This window comes from Gossypium hirsutum, chromosome D09 (assembly GCF_007990345.1).
Source record: "Gossypium hirsutum isolate 1008001.06 chromosome D09, Gossypium_hirsutum_v2.1, whole genome shotgun sequence".
NCBI lineage: Eukaryota > Viridiplantae > Streptophyta > Magnoliopsida > Malvales > Malvaceae > Gossypium > Gossypium hirsutum.
The window spans coordinates 13496593-13515462 of NC_053445.1; the positions used below are offsets into that span (position 1 = coordinate 13496593).

Here is an 18870-nt window from a genome sequence, read left to right on the forward strand (position 1 = left end):
CCTCGGAAAAACATCAGATTTGATTCTTGTTCCCTATCCTTTTAATTTTTTTGTTATTATGATGAATATGTCTATGAATATTTGTGATGTTGATATGTTTAATTTAATTAATATGGCTTAAATTTAATTTGTGTTAGGTTGATTGCTTTTCGTCTACTTGAGTTATTAAAATTGTGTTTGTGTTGTTATAGGCCTCGGTAAGATGTTTGATGAAGTAAAACCATGATTAAGGTAGCTAAGGATTAAATTAGCAACGGTATCTAACGATACATTAGCCCTGCATAACTTGCAAGATTATTGTGATTAAACAATTTTATGGTAGAAATACATTGTTACCTCATGTAATCTTTTATGTGCTTATGAGATTTAATTAATTGTTTGAATTTGCATAGAGACATGTACAAGAGATTATTTTAATTTCATAAGTTTGTATGTGCATTAACACATTTGCTTATTAAAATTTTTTTAATCGATTGAATTACCATAGAGATATAGTTAAGAGATAAATGGATTTTGGTAGGTAAGTATGTTCACAAGTTAGCGAATTATCGAGTTGTCGTGAATTTATTCGTAACAACATAAACATGAGTTTAATAATTCTATGTTAAGAAATGTAACTATTCTAACACAATTATGTCATCTTGATTAAAATCATCTTTTGAAATCGTGCAATGGAACTTTTATTTTCTCTTTATTTATCTTACTTAGTTAAAAACCTTGGTTTTTAATCACCTCCTCAAATCAAAATATTTTTCTTCACCAAAGTATTTTTAATTGCATTCATAAATAATTCTTTTCACAGTCCCTATGGGTACGATAACTTGACATTTACTTCTCACTTTACTACTTGTTGAGATTATGTACACTTGCACATTTTTGTCATTCCATGTTTTTGGTGCCATTGCCGGGGACTGTTTTAAAATGTCATTATTTGCAAATTTGTTAATTTTGCATTTTGGTTTATTTTTCTGTTCAATTTTAACTAAATTAATTTTTTTGTGTTTGTTTCAGGTGTTTATGAGTATTGATCGAGTCATCAATTTACTCCCTGTAGACCCTGAGATTGAAAGAACTTTTCAATAGCGGAAAAGACAAGCAAGTCAAAGACGGACTGAAGAAATGAATTTTGAAAAGTCGAATCAAGGAAACGAAGCAAACCCTACTCAAAATCCTATGCTTTTTACTGACAATAGGGATAGAGCTTTAAGACAGTACGCCATGCCAGTATTTCATGATCTTAATCTGGGTATTAGAAGACCCAAAATCGAGGCACAATAGTTCGAGCTAAAGCCAGTCATGTTCTAGATGCTTTAGACAGTGCGCCAATTCAGTGGAATTCCTACCGAAGATCCTCACCTGCACTTAAGACTATTCATGAAGGTGAGCAATTCTTTCAAGTTAGTCGGAGTACCCAGAGATGCACTACAATTGAAGTTATTTCCATATTCACTAATGGACAAAGCTCGAGCCTGGTTGAACTCATTGCGACCAAATTCAATTTCCACATGGCAATAGTTAGCACAAAAATTCCTCATGAATTACTTCTCGCCTAGCAAGAATGCTAAGTTGAGGAATGAGATCACTTCTTTTCAAAAAATGGATGATGAGTCCTTGTATGAGGCATGACAAAGGTATAAAGAATTATTACAGAAATGCCCTCATCACGGAATCCCACATTGCATCCAACTTGAAACATTTTATAATGGTCTCAATTCTCACACAAGGATGGTAGTAGATTCTTTTGCTAAGCTTATAATGAGGTTTATGGAATCATTGAGAGGATTTCCAGCAACAATTATCAATGGCCAACCAATTAAGCAATGTTAGGAAGACAAGTTTCGAGAATACATGAAGTAGACGCTCTCACTTCACTCGCATCTCACGTATCTTTGATTTCCTCAATGCATAAAAATTTTACCACTAATGGGTTTAGTAGTTTTGCGGCATAGCCACCGAATCAATTTGAAAATATAGCTTTTGGCAATTGTGGGGAAGGACATCTATTCGTAGAATGTCCATTGAACCAAGAATTTGTGTATTACATGGGCAACCTGAACCAAAACTGAGGAAGGCAAAGACTACAATCTAATTCTTATAACCCATTGTGGCGAAACCACCCTAATTTCTCCTGGAGTAACCAAGGTACTGGACCTAGTAACACAAATGCCCAACCTAGACCGACCCAACCACCTATTTTTACCAAACAAGTTCAGAAACAATCTCAAGTTGAACCATCCAATGGCTTAGAAAACTTGTTGAAGGCATACTTAGCCAAGAATGATGCCTTAATCCAAGGTCAAGCAGCTACATTGAAAAAACTGGAAAACCAAATGGGCCAGCTTACAACTGAACTAAAAAACCGACCACAACGTGCTTTACCTAGTGATATAAAGAATCCGAGGAATCCTGAGAAAGGGCATTGTAAAGTGTTTACATTGAGGAGTGGAAATACATTAGAACCCAACACCGTCGAAGTTGAAGAGGAGCCAGCTAATGCTCAAGACTCAGAGGAAGTTCAACCGAGTGTTGGAATTCCATTTTCACTGGAACCAGAATCTACAAAATCCAATAAGGTAACTTCTGAACCAATCAATTCTGATAAAAGAACAACTCCATCAGATGCAGAGTTGATATAGAAGATGAATCAACCAGTTCCAGTAAAGAAGCTTTCACCACCCTACCCTCAAAGGCTTCAGAAGCAGAAGCAGAAGCAGGAAGTTCAATTTAAGAAGTTCCTAAACGTACTTAAGCAACTTCATATCAACATCCTGTTCGTTGAAGCACTTGAAAAAATTCCGAACTACATCAAATTCATGAAGGATATTCTGTCTAAAAAATGAAGACTATAAGAATTTAAAACAGTAGCCCTGACGAAGTAATGCAATGCATATCTTCAAGACAAACTACCCCCGAAGTTATCCTTGATGTTTTACCATACCTTGCAACATTAGAGCAACATATTGTTGACAGGAACTATGTGATTTGGGTGCGAGTATCAACTTGATGCCCATGTTAATATTTAGAAAGTTGGGGATAGGTGAAGTTAGACCTACTAGGGTTACACTTCAATTAGCATATCGATCATTAGCACATCTAGAAGGAAAAATCAATGACGTATTGGTACGTGTAGACAAATTTATTTTTCCTGTTGACTTTGTTATTCTAGACTTTGAAGCACACAAAAAAGTGTCAATCATCCTAAGAAGGTCTTTCCTAGCACTTGGAAGAACCCTTATTGATGTATAGAAGGGCGAGCTGACTATGCGTGTTCAGGACAATCAGGTAACATTTAATGGTTTTAAGTCTATGCGATTTCTTGAAACAATTGATTATTGTTCTGTAGTGTCCGACTTAGAGAAATTAATCATGGAAAGGGAACTTAAATTTGTTGAGGACACGTTAGAGAAAACTTTGACATTAAACCCTCCAAGTGATGAAGAGGAGGACGAATACTTAGCTTTGTTAGAAGCTAATCAAAGGGGATTTAATCTGCAATCTCGCTTTGAACCTTTGGAGTTAGAGAATAGAGATTATGCCCAACCAAAAGTGTCAACCGAGGAGCCACCAAAATTAGAACTAAAGGTACTTCCCTCACATTTAAAATATGTTTATTTAGGTAATGCTTCTACTTTTCCTGTGATTATTTCAGTAGAATTAATCCTAGTATTCAAAGAATTGCAAAAGGCTATCACATAGACCATAGTCGATATTCGCGACATTATTCCATCTGTATGCATGCACAAAATCATCCTAGAAGATGGTGAGAAAGGGACGATTGATGGACAACGAAGGTTGAACCCTCTCATGAAGGACGTGGTAAAGAAAGAAATCATCAAGTGGTTAGATGCAGGTATAATTTACCCCATGTCAGACAGTTCGTGGGTAAGTCCAATCTAGTACGTGCTAAAGAAAGGAGGTATTATGGTCGTTAAGAACGAGAATAACGAGTTGATACCGACTAGAACGATTACGGTATGGAGAATTTGCACCGATTACTAGAAGTTGAACAAGGCAACTAGGAAAGATCACTTTCTTTTGCCGTTTTTGGACCAGATGCTGGATAGACTCATGAGGCGAGACTATTGCTATTTTCTCAATGGAAACTTGGGCTATAATCAGGTTACAGTAGCACCGAAAGATAGACACAAGACAACATTCACCTACCCATATAGTACATTTGCATATAGACGCATGCCATTTGGTTTATGTAACGCACCTGCCACATTTCAAAGATGTGTGATGTCTATTTTTTACTGACATGGTTGAGAAATACTTGAAAGTCTTTATGGATGATTTTTCATTATTCAGAGATACATATGATGATTGCCTAGCCAATCTAGCCAAGGTACTAAGGTGATGCGAAGAAACAAACCTCGTACTAAATTGGGAAAAGTGTCATTTCATGGTATGAGAAGGTATTGTTTTAGGGCATCGGATGATGAGACATGGAATTGAGGTAGATAAAGCAAAGGTAGACGGTATTGAGAAACTCCCACCTCCAACATTCGTAAACAGTGTTAGGAGCTTTTTGGGCCACGCCGGTTTCTACCAAAGATTTATCAACGATTTCTCCAAAATTGGTAAACCCTTATACAAATCATTGGAGAAAGGCATGACGTTCAAATTTGATGTGGAGTGCTTAAGATCTTTCAAAGATTTGAAGAGTCAGTTAATTTCAACACCCATAATCGTCACACTGAACTAGGATTTGTAATTTGAACTGATGTGTGACACAAGTGATTTCACGATAGGAGCTGTCGCGGGCCAGGGAAGGAAAAAAAATTTTCATCCCATCTACTACACAAGTCAAACTCTAACAGGATCTCAATTGAATTATACGGTAACAGAGAAAAAGTTACTTGCTATTGTGTTTGTTTTTGGCAAGTTTCGATCTTATCTTATAGGTACCAAAGTGACGGTCCATACGGGCCATTAGGCAATTAAGTGTTTACTTGCCAAGAAACACACTAAGCTGAGACTGATCCAATGGGTACTTCTACTTCTCGTGTTCGATCTAGAAATTCAAGATCGAAAGGGAGTAGAAAACGAAGTACCAGACCACTTGTCCAGATTGGAGCCACAATAAGAGAATTCTCCACTTATACCCATTCAGGAGACATTTTCTGATGAACACATACTGAAGGTAAATCATGTCTATAATACCCCTTGGTTTACTGATATTGCTCACTAGTTAGCTTGTGCTTTGATGCTGATTGATAAGATGTATCATCAAAAGAAACAGTTTTTTCACGATGTGAAGTACTATTTCTGGGAAGAACCATACTTGTTTAAAAAGTGTGCAGGTTAAATGATCAGGAGTTGCATGGCAAAAAATGAAGCACAGAAGATTCTATATAATTGCCACTCAGCTTAGAGTGGGGGACACTTCAGAGGTACACATACCGTGCCCAAGGTATTGCAAGTTGGATTCTTTTGGCCAACACTATTCAAAGACGTGTATGCTTACATAAAGAGCTGTGATCGATGCCAAAGGGTTGGAAACGTCACCAATAGAAATGAGATGCCTCAAACAAACATCATTGAAGTAAAATTATTCGATGCTTGGGGTATTGACTTTCTCTGTCCTTTCCCTCCATATTTTGGTCACAAGTACGTATTAGTAGCAGTAGACTACGTGTCTAAATAGGTTAAGGTCGAAGCATATTTGGTGAACAATGCTAAGGTTATGATGAAGTTTTTGCAGAAGCATGTGTTCACAAGGTTGGGAACCCTGAGAGCTATCATCATTGATGAAGGGTCCAATTTTGTGAACAAATGGTTGAAATGGTTACTCAACAGACATTAACATTGAGTAAAGCACAAGGTTGCCACAACTTACCATCTGCAGATGAATTAGCAAGTTGTACTGGCAAATAAAGAGATCAAAGGCATACTCGAGGAGATAGTTTGCCCAAACTGATGAGATTGGTCCAAAATATTAGACGATGCTTTTTGGGCCTACAGGACAGCATACAAGACACCTTTAGGGATGTCATCGTATAGGTTGGTCTTTGGGAAAGCCTGCCATCTGTATTTGGAGTTAGAGCACAAAGCTTACTGGGCTCTCCAACAACGCAACTTGGATATTAAGCTTGCTAAAGAGAAACAGATGCTTCAACTCAACGAGTTAGAAGAATTTCGAATGTTCTCATACGAGAATGCCAAATTACTTAAGGAAAGACTTAAGAGATGGCATGACAAGCACATTCGAGTTCGAGAATTTGAAGCATTCAACAAGTCTTGTTATTTAATTCCAAATTAAGATTCTTTCCAGTTAAGTTAAAATCATGTTGGTCTGGTCTATTTACGATTCACCAAGTTTATCCATACGGAGTTGTCAAACTTCAAAGTAAGGGAGGTAATTTTTGAGTCAATGCCCAACGCTTAAAACATTATTAGGGAGATAAAATTGAACAGGATCAAATCGCGTTCATTTTATCAGATATTTCATTTTCTTTCTTTTTAAATAAATGATTTAGGGAATATTTTCGAGATTAGTAAGTTTAAATAAATTCTGTCTAGGAGATCAGAACTTAAGTGGGACCACTTGTTACCCCTCCAATCTTTCTTAAGAATTGATTTTAACATAGTCTTCCGAGAAATTATTCCCTAAATAAATTTTTAGTTTTCAAATAAAAGGGTCAATTTTAATCCAAGTTTTAAATTTCAACTCAAATTTAAATTTTCTTTAAGTCTAGGTACTTAATTGAATTATTTTCTTTAAGTCTAGGTACTCAAAATTTGGTTGCTCTTTTTGTAAATATTAGAAAATTAGATTTTCTTTTTTGTAAATATTTTCAAAAGGCATCTAGAATAAATGTTTTAAATTTAATTAAATAAGAAAGATTATAATAACTAATATATAATTATATTTATTATAATATATATTAATTATTTTCAACTTTATATAGAATTAGGATTAGTTTAAATTTGATCATATAAGTTTTTATTTTAATAAATTAATAGGAAAAAATAATTTAATATACATTTTATTAATTATTAATTGTTGTTAACTCTGTGTAGAATTAGAACTTAGAATATTTTAATTATTAAAATGTTCTAAGAATTCTAATTAAACTTCTACCTTTTCCCTATAAATTCCACCAACCTTCTCCATCATTCATCACTCATTAAACCAACCTTCTTTCACCCATTCCACCATCAATCCTAGCATCCAAAATCACTAGTAATAGCACCGCCCAGCAGCCATATTCAGCCAGAAGCCCACGCACTTGGCGCACCTGGCCAACGGCTCACCCCGCACGTTGCTACTACCGCACACTCCTACCTCCATCGCGCACCACTGCTTCCTTGCACGCCCTACTCCGCATGCATTGTGCTGTCCCCAGCTCCAGCCCATGTGCTCCAGTCTTTTTTGCCTGCTAGACAGTGCTGCTGCCTGCTGCCTGTGCATCTAGTCATGCCAAGGCACACTGCTGCCATACCTTCCTTGTGCCGTAAGCACCCTTGCACAACACTTACACCCCATATTTAGCTAATAACCCTCCAACTGTCCCTAAATCAACCTCTTTTGATTTATATTTATTTTCTTTGAATTCTTCATTTTTATATCAAGGTGGTAAGACAAACTTTTCCCCTAAATTTTAATTTTATTTAATTATACAATTTTTCAATTTATTGATTTATTAATATTTTATACTAATTAAATTTTTGAGAAAATATTTTTTTCTATCTTATGATCAGGTTAATCATGCCTCACAAAAGAACTCGTGTCTCTGCCCAAATTGATGAATCACAAAATAAATTCCACTATGAAAAAGCCAAAGTGAGATACGAAAGCATTTTCAAGAATCAACAGATGCACCCTGAAAATGGCTTTACAGTGAAAGAAAGCAACTATACTGATTTCATGGAGCACATTCGACAAATTGCTGAAGCTCTCATTTGGGAGTTGTTTTGTGAGAAAAGACAGAGTGCAGATGAGGAATTAGTTAGTTAATTTTATGTAGATTTGGCCTCAAATGTTTGACAGAAGTTTCTGCCCAAGGAATCAAGGTACCAATAACCTTAAACGCTATTAATGAATTCTTTGAATTACCTAATTTTGAAGATGATGAATATTCTTCCTTGATGAGAAATATTGAGACTGAAAATCTCCAAGAAATTCTCAAGGAACTAACAATTCCAGGTTCTAAGTGAACTGTGTCAAAGCAAGGAATTCACACTTGTCGTAGAGAATATTTGACACCACTAGCGAAGGTATGGTTCTATTTCATTTGATTCAACCTTAAGCCTATTTCACACGAGTTTACAATTTCAGTAGAGCAAATGGTCTTATTATACTCGATTTTAACTAGAAAGACCATTGATGTGGGAAAAATCATCCTGAGAGAAATACAAAATTGTGTTGCTAGACGTTCTGGGGTAGCTTACTTTCCTTTTACGATAACAATTTTGTGCTTGAAAGCTAAAATTCTTGCAAACGTAAAGAAGACAAGTTATAGCCAAGGCACAATCATAGATTGGGACCTCTATTGAATAGTTGGAGACTTTGTTCTGCAGCAACGAGTTGAAGAAAGCCAAGGTCCCGAAGAAGAAGAAGAAGAAGAATATCCCACAGAGATACCGATGCAATTAGCTGAAATCTCTGATATGGTAAAACCAATGGAATGAGTAACCGAACCTAACATCACAACTTCAATGTTCAAGACTCAATCAACTCACCCAGATCTTCGAGATGAGTTGTCCAAGTTGATGGACATAACGCAACATATGCAGTGGCAACAACAAGCTTACTAGAGATATTCAAAAATACGGGAGGACACAATGAGAAGCGCTCTTACAAAAATATTCAATAACTCGTTTAATTTTGTGTACGAGTTTCTAGATTTTATATTTGAACCATAGAGTCCACTATCGAAGAGGGAGCGAGGTAATTCATGCAGAAACAAAGATGATGGAGCAAAAGATGAGTCAAATTTGGAGGGATCAGTAAATAAATAAAAAGGGGGGATCTTGATTTTATCGTATTTCCGTTCTTAGGTTATTTAATGTTTTAGGATTAGGTTTTATTAGGAATTTTTATTTTTGCATGATAAAACAAGAGGTGGAAATCATAACTAAAATTGAACAAGTTGCAAAGTAAAAAGTGTTGCAATAAATATATACATGTCTAGGATTGAATCTAGAGAGAGCGTGGTGCTTAAGCAGTCAAATTGACTCACCTCCTCTTTTCTAGAATCCTACCTGGTGTATAGTATCTATTCACTTTTAACAATGAGGACATTGTTCATCTTAAGTAGGGGGGACCAAAAAATTGAAATTATTTCATTTTCTTTTAATTATGATTAGGATATATTTTGTTCAAAAATTTGAAATTTTGTTAAGTATGCTAAACTTCAGTACAAATAAAGTTCGATTATTTTAAAAATTATTATGTTAGATAAATTATGATATAAATGTATTCTTAATAAAGCATGCAAATCATACCATAAATTTTTTAGTTCCTTTAGAAAGTTTGGCCTACATGAAAGTTTAAGTCTATAGCATTGACTTAGTAGTTTCTTAAGGCGAAATCCTAAAAAGCATGGAATGTTGAAAATGGTTTAGGCAACTTCTGTTTGGACCGTTTGAGCCTTTCAAGCCAACCATGATGAATTTTTATCCATTGAAACCCAACTTTTAGACTATATGGCCTAATTTTATTTGAGCCCTTGCAAAATTTAGCCATCACTTTTCTCTTAATTATCTTTAAATTGTCCCAGACACTAGACTCAGTACTAGTCAGAATGTTCTTTGAAAATAAATTTAGGGAGTTCAAAAGAAGTATCAAATGCTCAAAAAATTGCAGTACATATAGCAAAACGCTTGTACAAAAAGAAAAAAGAATGAAAGAAAGATAAGAGCATATGTACTTGAAAGAAATAGATGTACAAAGAAGCATGTGAAAGAAAAGTAAGTTGGTGTATTGAAGGTAATCATTTCGAAGGTCCAATTCAAGCTGAGTCTAGGGTTTTAAGCCTAAACTAATATATCTTTTGCCTACCCCTAGCCTAGCCACGTTACAACCTTTTTGAAGACCTATTGATTCAAGTTTTTATGCTACCTACATTAGTGGAGAGAAATTGATATGTTCAACATATGAAGGCATAAGTTAAACTTAATGATTACAGCTTAATCTTGAATAAGGGAATAAAATCAAATTGGTAGGAATTTAGGATGTCTTTATTGAGAAAGCATTTAGTCTATTTTTGCTATTATAAGAATAATTGAGATTTAATTTGAATAATGTGTATACATAAGTAGCATAAATATCAAATTTCTTGTTCTTGAGAATAAGTATACTAAAATCATAATTTTGGGAAAAATATTATTCTGAAGGCATTTTTCAAAGATGTTTTCGAGAAATTCTTTTCAAATTTGTGCATTACTCGGGACGAGCAATGAATTAAGTTTGGGGGTGTGGAAACACAAAAATATACACACTTTTTCATACCCTTTTTAACTAAAATTCATACAGTTTCAGTATAGTTCTTGTCGAAAAATATATAATTATAATAAAATAATTAAATTTCATTAATTTCAGAATTTTTCCATGAATTTTCCATTTTTTCAATTTAGTCCCTAAATCATAATTTCATCAAAATTAACCCTCGAGGTTTTTTAGATTAAGCTAAAACGATTAGAAAAACATAAAAATTACTAAAAATAGAACCAAAAATCACTTACATGCACTAATCCAAGCTTTTTCGTGACTTTAGCTTAACAATGGTGTTTTTCTCCTCCTATATTCGATGATGGCATGAAGATGATGATAATTTTTACATTATTTTTATCTTATGAGAACTATTATTATTACTTTACCATTTTACCCTTTTAAATATAACTTAAAAGCTAATCAAACTTAGTCCAGAATTGTCCACTAACATACTATATGGTTTAATTATCACATAAGTCCACCAAATCACATTTCAATAACCATTTAACACCTTTAACTACTAGAAATAACTTTATTACTTTTACTATTTAGTCCTATTTACTTAATTAACTATCTAAACATTAAAATTTCCTAACCAAATTTTAATACAACACTAATGTTCTCGTAAATTATAAATAATTAATATTTACGGACTGGCACATCGAAATTGTGGCTCCAAAGCCACTGTTTCTAACACCACTGGAAAATGGGTTGTTACATAAAATTAATTGTTCAATTCATGATTTGTTGGCATCTAGATACTTGACTAAATAGGCAATGATATGTTGTATATAACCTACATATTTACACAATTAATTTGAGAGTATAATTTTTACTTTTCCATGACTACTTAGATTAATTAAATTCTACATTGTGGCATGTTTTTAGCATTACTCGAGACGAGTAATGATTTAAGTTTGGGAGTGTGTAAACTGTAACACCCCTAAATCGTATCCGTCACTGAAACAAGGTTACGGAGTATTACCAGGGTTTACCGATCATATTACAGACATTTCACATAATTTATTATTCATATTAGAAACTAGTCAAAATCAATCATATTTTCCATTATGGGAGCCCTCGAGGCCCAAAATACACATTAGAAATAAGTCAAGACTAAACCAAGTACTCAGAAAATTTTTCGAAAACATTAAAAATTTTCAAAAGTGCACGGGACACGCGCTCGTGTGGCCAGGTTGTGTGTCTCACACGGTCAAGAGACACGCCCAAGTCTCACACACAACTAAGGCACACGCCCATGTCTCTACCTGAGTGGACGAAAATAGATCATTTTTAAGCCACATTTCTCACCCTAATAGAGTACCAACCTAAACATAACAATTTGCACATACCTGTAATTTTACCACCATTTAACCTTATCAACACATATCAACCATAACAAAGCCATATGTATATGTACATACCATATAATAGCCAAAGAAATTGCTAATCTTAACAAAATATATTTATATGCCAACATTGGCCAGTTTAGCCTATACATGCCATTATAACCAAAATAATTTACTATATATACCGAAATAGGTTGATGGATAGTGTAATGTGGCTCTGACGAGCTTCCAAACTTAACGAGCTTCTGAGTTACAATAAAATAGGGGAAATAAAACAGAGTAAGCATTTAATGCTTAATAAGTTCGTATAACATGAAATTAACTTACGATTTAATAACATTTAAGGTAAGTAACCAAGAAATATCCAATTCACTTGGCCAAAAGCCTAAACACATATCCTCATCATATGAGCCATGTAAACACATATAATAACCCATAAACATGGTTGGACATAGTCACCAAGCAAGTTCCATACATGTATCATCCATATCATATTTCAACATATCATGTAATATCATTTCCAAGTAATTTCAGGTATATACTAATAACAGATCGTATCAAATTCACATTTTCTTATGAAAAGAATTGCCCGTTGAACCATTTAAAATAGCGTTGGATACACGGATAGTACACACAAAGTGTACAAATTTAAAATCTGTCAATACATATACAAGTATGCCCATACGAGCATGTAATTAGGAAGCTCTTCCGAGCCATGTAACGAGAAGCTCATGTGAGTTGTATAATAGGAAGGTCTTGCAAACCAATTATCGGGAAGCTCATGCGAGCCATAAGCGGGAAGCTCAAGAGAGCCAAATATCGGGAAACTCCGAAGAGCTAGTAATTGAGAAGTTCATAAGAGCCATAATCGGGAAGCTCATGCGAGCCAATATCGGGAAGCTCGTGAGAGCCATGTAGCGAGATGCTCATAAGAGCTAAATAACGGGACACTCTTGTGAGCTATGGTGTGTCCGCAACACATGCAGGACCACAAACAACCGGGAAACCTTAATGACAATGTCCTTTTTTATCCATCAAATTTCCAAGGTTCAAACGAGATTTGATACTTGTTGGATATCTTTGGATATGTGATCAATATTTATACATTTCACAAACATAACATTCAATTTAACATATAAACATATAATTTAGTTACACGAACTTACCTTGACAAGTGTTCGTAAACACAAAAGCTATTAATTCGATACTTTCTCTCTTATTCGATCTAACTCCGTATTGTGTCTATCCGAATCTATACGGATGAATTTAACTCAATTTAATACAATTCCATCCAATACACATCTTTGGAAAAATTACTATTTTGCCCCTATACTTCTAATTATTTACGATTTTATCCCAAGCCTCGGAAAATGAAATTCACACAATTTAATCCTTATTCCAAGCCTGGCCAATTTTCATGTATAACAATAGCAGCCCACGTATTTCATAAAGTTCAAAATTTTTCCATACTCATCCATGGTAAAACCCTAACACTTTAATATTTTTGCAAATTAATCCCCGAAATAGCTAGATTAAGCTATTACGATATCGGAAATATAAAAAAATCATTAAAAACGGAACCAAAATACTTACCTAATTAAGAAAAATAAGCTTGCTTGAACTCAATATCCATAGGTAGGGTTTCAATGTATTTGGTTTTAGGAAAGATGATGAAATGATATTAATTTAATTATTTATTTCTTTTATCATCATTATTTTATCATCTTTCCAAAATTAACCCTTTACTTTCTTAAATTTTCAATGATGACTAATCATCCTTATCTACTAACTCCACTAAATGGCCTATTTGTCATATAAGGAACTCCAATTTTGAATTTCATAGCTATTTGGTACCTTTAGCTACCAGAATTCAACTTTTGCACTTTATGTAATTTGGTCTTTTTCATCAAATTAAACATGTAATCAGTAAAATTTCTAATCGAAATTTTCGTACGAGATTTCTATCATACTGTAGACCATAAAATAATATTAAAATAAATTTTCTTTTAACCTCAGATTTGTGGTCCCAAAACCACTGTTCTAGTTTCACTAAAAATTGACTGTTACAACTCTCCCTCTAAAAAAATTTTCATCTTCGAAAATTTGACCAATAAAGAGGTTCGGATATTACTTTCTCATTGTTTCCTCAGGTTCCCAGGTAGCTTCTTTTATACCATATTGTTTCCAGATAACATTTACTAAAGCTACCTTTTTATTTCTCAGTTCTTTCACTTCACGTGCCAGAATTTTGATCGGTTCCTCACTGTATGCCATGTCAGGCTAAATCTCGATACCATGAAGGAACTGATCGATACCGTCATAACATAGACACATGAAAACATTGTGAATATTTTCTGATTGTGACGGTAAAGCTAATATGTACGCAATAGGTCTGATTCTCCCAATAATCTCATACGGCCCGATAAATCGTAGACTCAATTTGCCTTTACAGCCAAACCGAAGAACTTTCTTCCAAGGTGAAACTTTCAAAAATACCTTTCTAAATACTTGAAACTCTATTTCTTTACGTTTAAGATCCGCATAAGATTTTTGACGATCAAAAACTACTTTGAGACTATCTCGGATCAGGTTTACTTTTTCTTCAGTTTCGCAGATCAAATCAATTTCATGTATCTTTTTCTCACCAAGCTCAGTCCAATAGAATGGAGTTCTACATTTATGACCATAAAGAGCTTCATACAGTGCCACCTTTATACTTTATTGATAACTATTATTATATGCAAATTCAACTAACGACAAATATTTTTCCCAATTATTTTCGAATTCTAAAATATAGCACCGAAGATTTTTGACGATCAAAAACTACTTTGAGACTATCTCGGATCAGGTTTACTTTTTCTTCAGTTTCGCAGATCAAATCAATTTCATGTATCTTTTTCTCACCAAGCTCAGTCCAATAGAATGGAGTTCTACATTTATGACCATAAAGAGCTTCATACAGTGCCACCTTTATACTTTATTGATAACTATTATTATATGCAAATTCAACTAACGACAAATATTTTTCCCAATTATTTTCGAATTCTAAAATATAGCACCGAAGCATATCTTCAAGAATCTGAATCACACGTTCAGATTGACTATCAATCTGAGGATGAAATGCAGTACTAAAATGTAATTGTGTACCCAGAGCTTCTTGTAACTTGTTCCAGAATCGAGATGTAAAACACGGATCTCTATCTGCAATAATGGAGATTGGTACTCTATGTAACCTGACAATCTCATAAACATAGAATTCTGCTAATCTGTCATGGGAGAAATCCATACGTACCAGAATGAAATGTCCAGACTTCGTCAAACGATCGATGATAACCCAAATGACATCTTTCTTTTTCGGAGATAGAGGTAACCTCGATACAAAATCCATTGTAACTCTATCCCATTTCCATTTTGGTATCGTCACTGGTTGTAACAATACTAAAGGTACCTAATATTCAGCTTTAACTTGCTAACCTATCAAACATTTAGATATGAATTCAGAACTATCTCGTTTCATTCTCGACCACCAGTACATCTGTTTCAAATCATTATACATTTTATTACTTCCTGGACAAACAGACATAGTACCATTGTGAGCTTCGTGCAAAATTTTTTTGTACAAGCTCTGAATTCTTCAGTACACAAACTCTGCCCCTGAAAAATAGACAATCATTGAGTCCCATTTGAAATTCTAAATTAGAAGTCAACTCACATTGTACCCTTTTAGCTTGCAACTCATTATCACTTTTCTTAGCTTTACAGGTCGGCTATAGAAATGTTGGTTTAGCTTTTCACTCGAATAAAATTGAGCCATCATCAGACAATGAGAATCAGGTTTTCATTGCTCGTAAAGTAAACAAATACTTTCTACTCAGAGCATCAGCAACTACATTTGCCTTTCCTAGATGATAATCAATAACTAAGTCATAATCTTTCAAAAATTCAAGCCATCTGCGTTGTCTCAGATTCAAATCTTTTTGTGACATCAGATACTTTAAACTTTTATGATCGGTAAATATATGACATTTTTCATCGAACAAGTAGTGTCGCCAAATTTTCAGCGCAAAGACAATAGCTACCAATTCTAGGTCATGTACCGAGTAATTCCTTTCATATGGTTTTAGTTGTCTGAAGCATAGGCTATTACTTTACTTCCTGCATTAAAACACAGCCTAATCCATTCAATGACGCATCACTAAAAATCACAAATTCCTTACCCGATTCAGGCTGAACCAGAACTAGTGCTTTAGTCAACAAGGCTTTCAACTAGTCAAAGCTTTGTTGACAATTATCAGTCCATTTAAATTTTACATCTTTCTGTAACAGCCGTGTCATCGGTGTAGCTAATCCCAAAAAACTTCTGATTTCAGATACATTTCTTGGTGGTTTCCAGTTAATAATTATTGAAATTTTATTCGGATCAACTCTGATGCCTTTAGCTGATACTATATGTCCCAGAAAATCAAATTCTTGAAGCCAAAATTCACATTTGCTAAATTTAGCAGACAATTGTTTATCTCGCAAAGTTTGTAAAACAATTCTCAAATGCTTAACATGTTCAGTCTCATCTTGGGAAATACCAGAATATCATCAATAAATACCACAACAAATCTATCCAAATACGATCTAAAAATTTTTCATCAAGTCCATAAATACGTAGGTGCATTAGTTAAGCCGAACGACATTACAAGAAATTCATAATGTCCATACCTAGTTCTGAATGTTGTTTTTGATACATCCGAGTCTTTCATTCGTAACTGATAATAACTAGAACGAAGATCAATCTTCGAGAACATTGTGACACCTTTCAACTGATCAAATAAGTCATCTATACGGGGTAGTGGATACTTATTCTTGATTATGACTTTGTTGAGTTGTCAGTAATCAATACATAATCTTAAGGATCTATCCTTTTTCTTAACAAATAGAACCGGTGCACCCCAAGGTGAAAAACTAGGTCGAGCAAAACTCCTATTAGTCAGTTCTTGCAACTGTGCTTTCAATTCTTTTAATTCTGCAGGGGACATTCTATATGGTGCTATCGATATTGGTGTTGTTCTCAGTACAAGATCTATAGCAAATTCAACTTCCCTGACCGGCGGTAATTCAGGTAATTCCTAGGGAAACACATCAAGATATTCGCAGACCACTAGCACTGACTTAATCTTCGACTCAGACACTTTAGTATCCAATACATAAGCAATATAAGCATCATAACCTTTCTTCACATATTTCTATGCTGACATAGCTGATAACACATTGACAACCTGTCCAACTTATCTGATTCAATACAGAGCATTTCACCATTTTGACATTTCAATACAATATGCTTTTGTTTACAATTTACCACGGCATCACACAAAATTAGCCAATCCATGCCCAATATCACATCAAAGTCATCAAACAGTAATAGCATCAAATTAGTTGGGAAATAGTAACCCTGTACCATTAACGGACAATTCTTGCAAATTTTATCAACCATCACATACTAGCCTAGGGGATTTGATACTTTAACCACGAATTCAGTCGACTCAACATGTAAATTTTTATTCGACACTAAATTCTTGCAAATATATGAATGAGTTGAAATGGGATCAATTAAAGCAGTTACATAAATATAAATAAGAGAGAAAGTACCAGTAATAACATCTAGCGTAGAGGCATCTTCATGTGCACGAATAGCATAGGTTCTAACTGGTGCTCATGCATCAGATTTTACAATGGAGTCTTTTGTCACACCACCACTAGCACTCATATTTTCAGGATTATGAGGTGGTCTACCTCTCGCAGCTGTGTTACTCGGCCACGAAGTTTGAATACTATCTTTTTCAACTTTCCCAAGGAAATCTCTAAGATAGTGGTCAAAGAAACCACATCTAAAACAAGCTCCACTTTTCATTCTACACTTACCAAAATGTAGCTTATTGCAATGCTTGCACCTGGGTTCAGTTTTTCTAACACTACCCGCACTTGCTACAAATGTAGCCTGAGATCTTGGACTGGAGTGTCGAGTACCTTTATCTCTACCTGAATATCTCGCAAAGGTAGTAGAACGATCATGATACTTCTTTTATTTCTTCAAGGCTGACTGGTATGACTTTCCTGTCATTCTTTTACTTGGATTTCTGACCTCCATCTCAACTTGTCTTTTCTGTTTACTCAGTTTTTCATCTTTATATGCCCGATCCACAGGTACAACAAATTCTTTAAACTCAAGAACCTCAACCAATAATTTTATGTCTTCATTTAAGCCATATTCGAGCCGCTTACACATTGCGGTCTTAGTCTGAATACATTCTCTAGCATATTTGCTCAATCAAACAGATTTCTGTTCATATTCAAATATTGTCATATAACCCTATTTAAGCTCCAAAAATTCTTTACATTTTTTATCTATAAACCTTTGACTGGTATATTTCTTTCTGAACTCAGCTTGAAAGAATTCCCAAGTAACCCTTTCTTTCGAAACAACAGAAATTAATGTGTTCCACCACTGGTAAACTGAATCTTTTAACAGAGACACTGCACATTTAAGACATTCAGCTGGTGTACAAGATCGTTCATCAAGAACTCTAATAGTATTTTCTAACCAGAATTCAGCTATCTCAGGATCATCTTTAGCTGTAGCTCTGAATTCGTCTACCCCATACTTACAAATTTTTTCAATAGAAGGCTTACCAGCTCTGATAATTTCTGTACTTTGAGGCATTTTGGGAACTGAATGAGGAAAAGAATGGGGTAGAGGTTGTTGCACAGCTAGATTTGTTCTTACATATTCAATAAACCATTCATTCATCATTTGGAAGAAGGATTCCTTAGCCTCTCCTCCTCGGCCCTCAGATACGGGCCTTCTACTACTCGTGAATACTCTTTGCACTGAGGCTTAAGCATTACTTTCAACTTTCTCGGGATCAGCTCAGTTGGATGAAATTGCTATATGTAAAACATGTTTTAAAATGGTCAAGCGATATCACACTATCATAGGTTATATAATAACATGTATAGTTAGACTTGCACATACTATGTTAGTTTGAGAATAAACTAAATTATAGCTCTGGTACCAATAAATGTAATACCTCTAAC

At 34.5% G+C, this 18870-nt stretch overlaps 1 non-coding gene across 1 annotated transcript; it reads right to left on the minus strand.

Moving 5' to 3' along the window:
• Positions 1-1563: 1563 nt before the first annotated feature.
• On the minus strand, positions 1564-1670 carry LOC121221466 (small nucleolar RNA R71). Its single transcript, XR_005918858.1, has one exon. It is a non-coding gene; the product is annotated as a small nucleolar RNA R71 (small nucleolar RNA).
• Positions 1671-18870: the final 17200 nt, after the last annotated feature.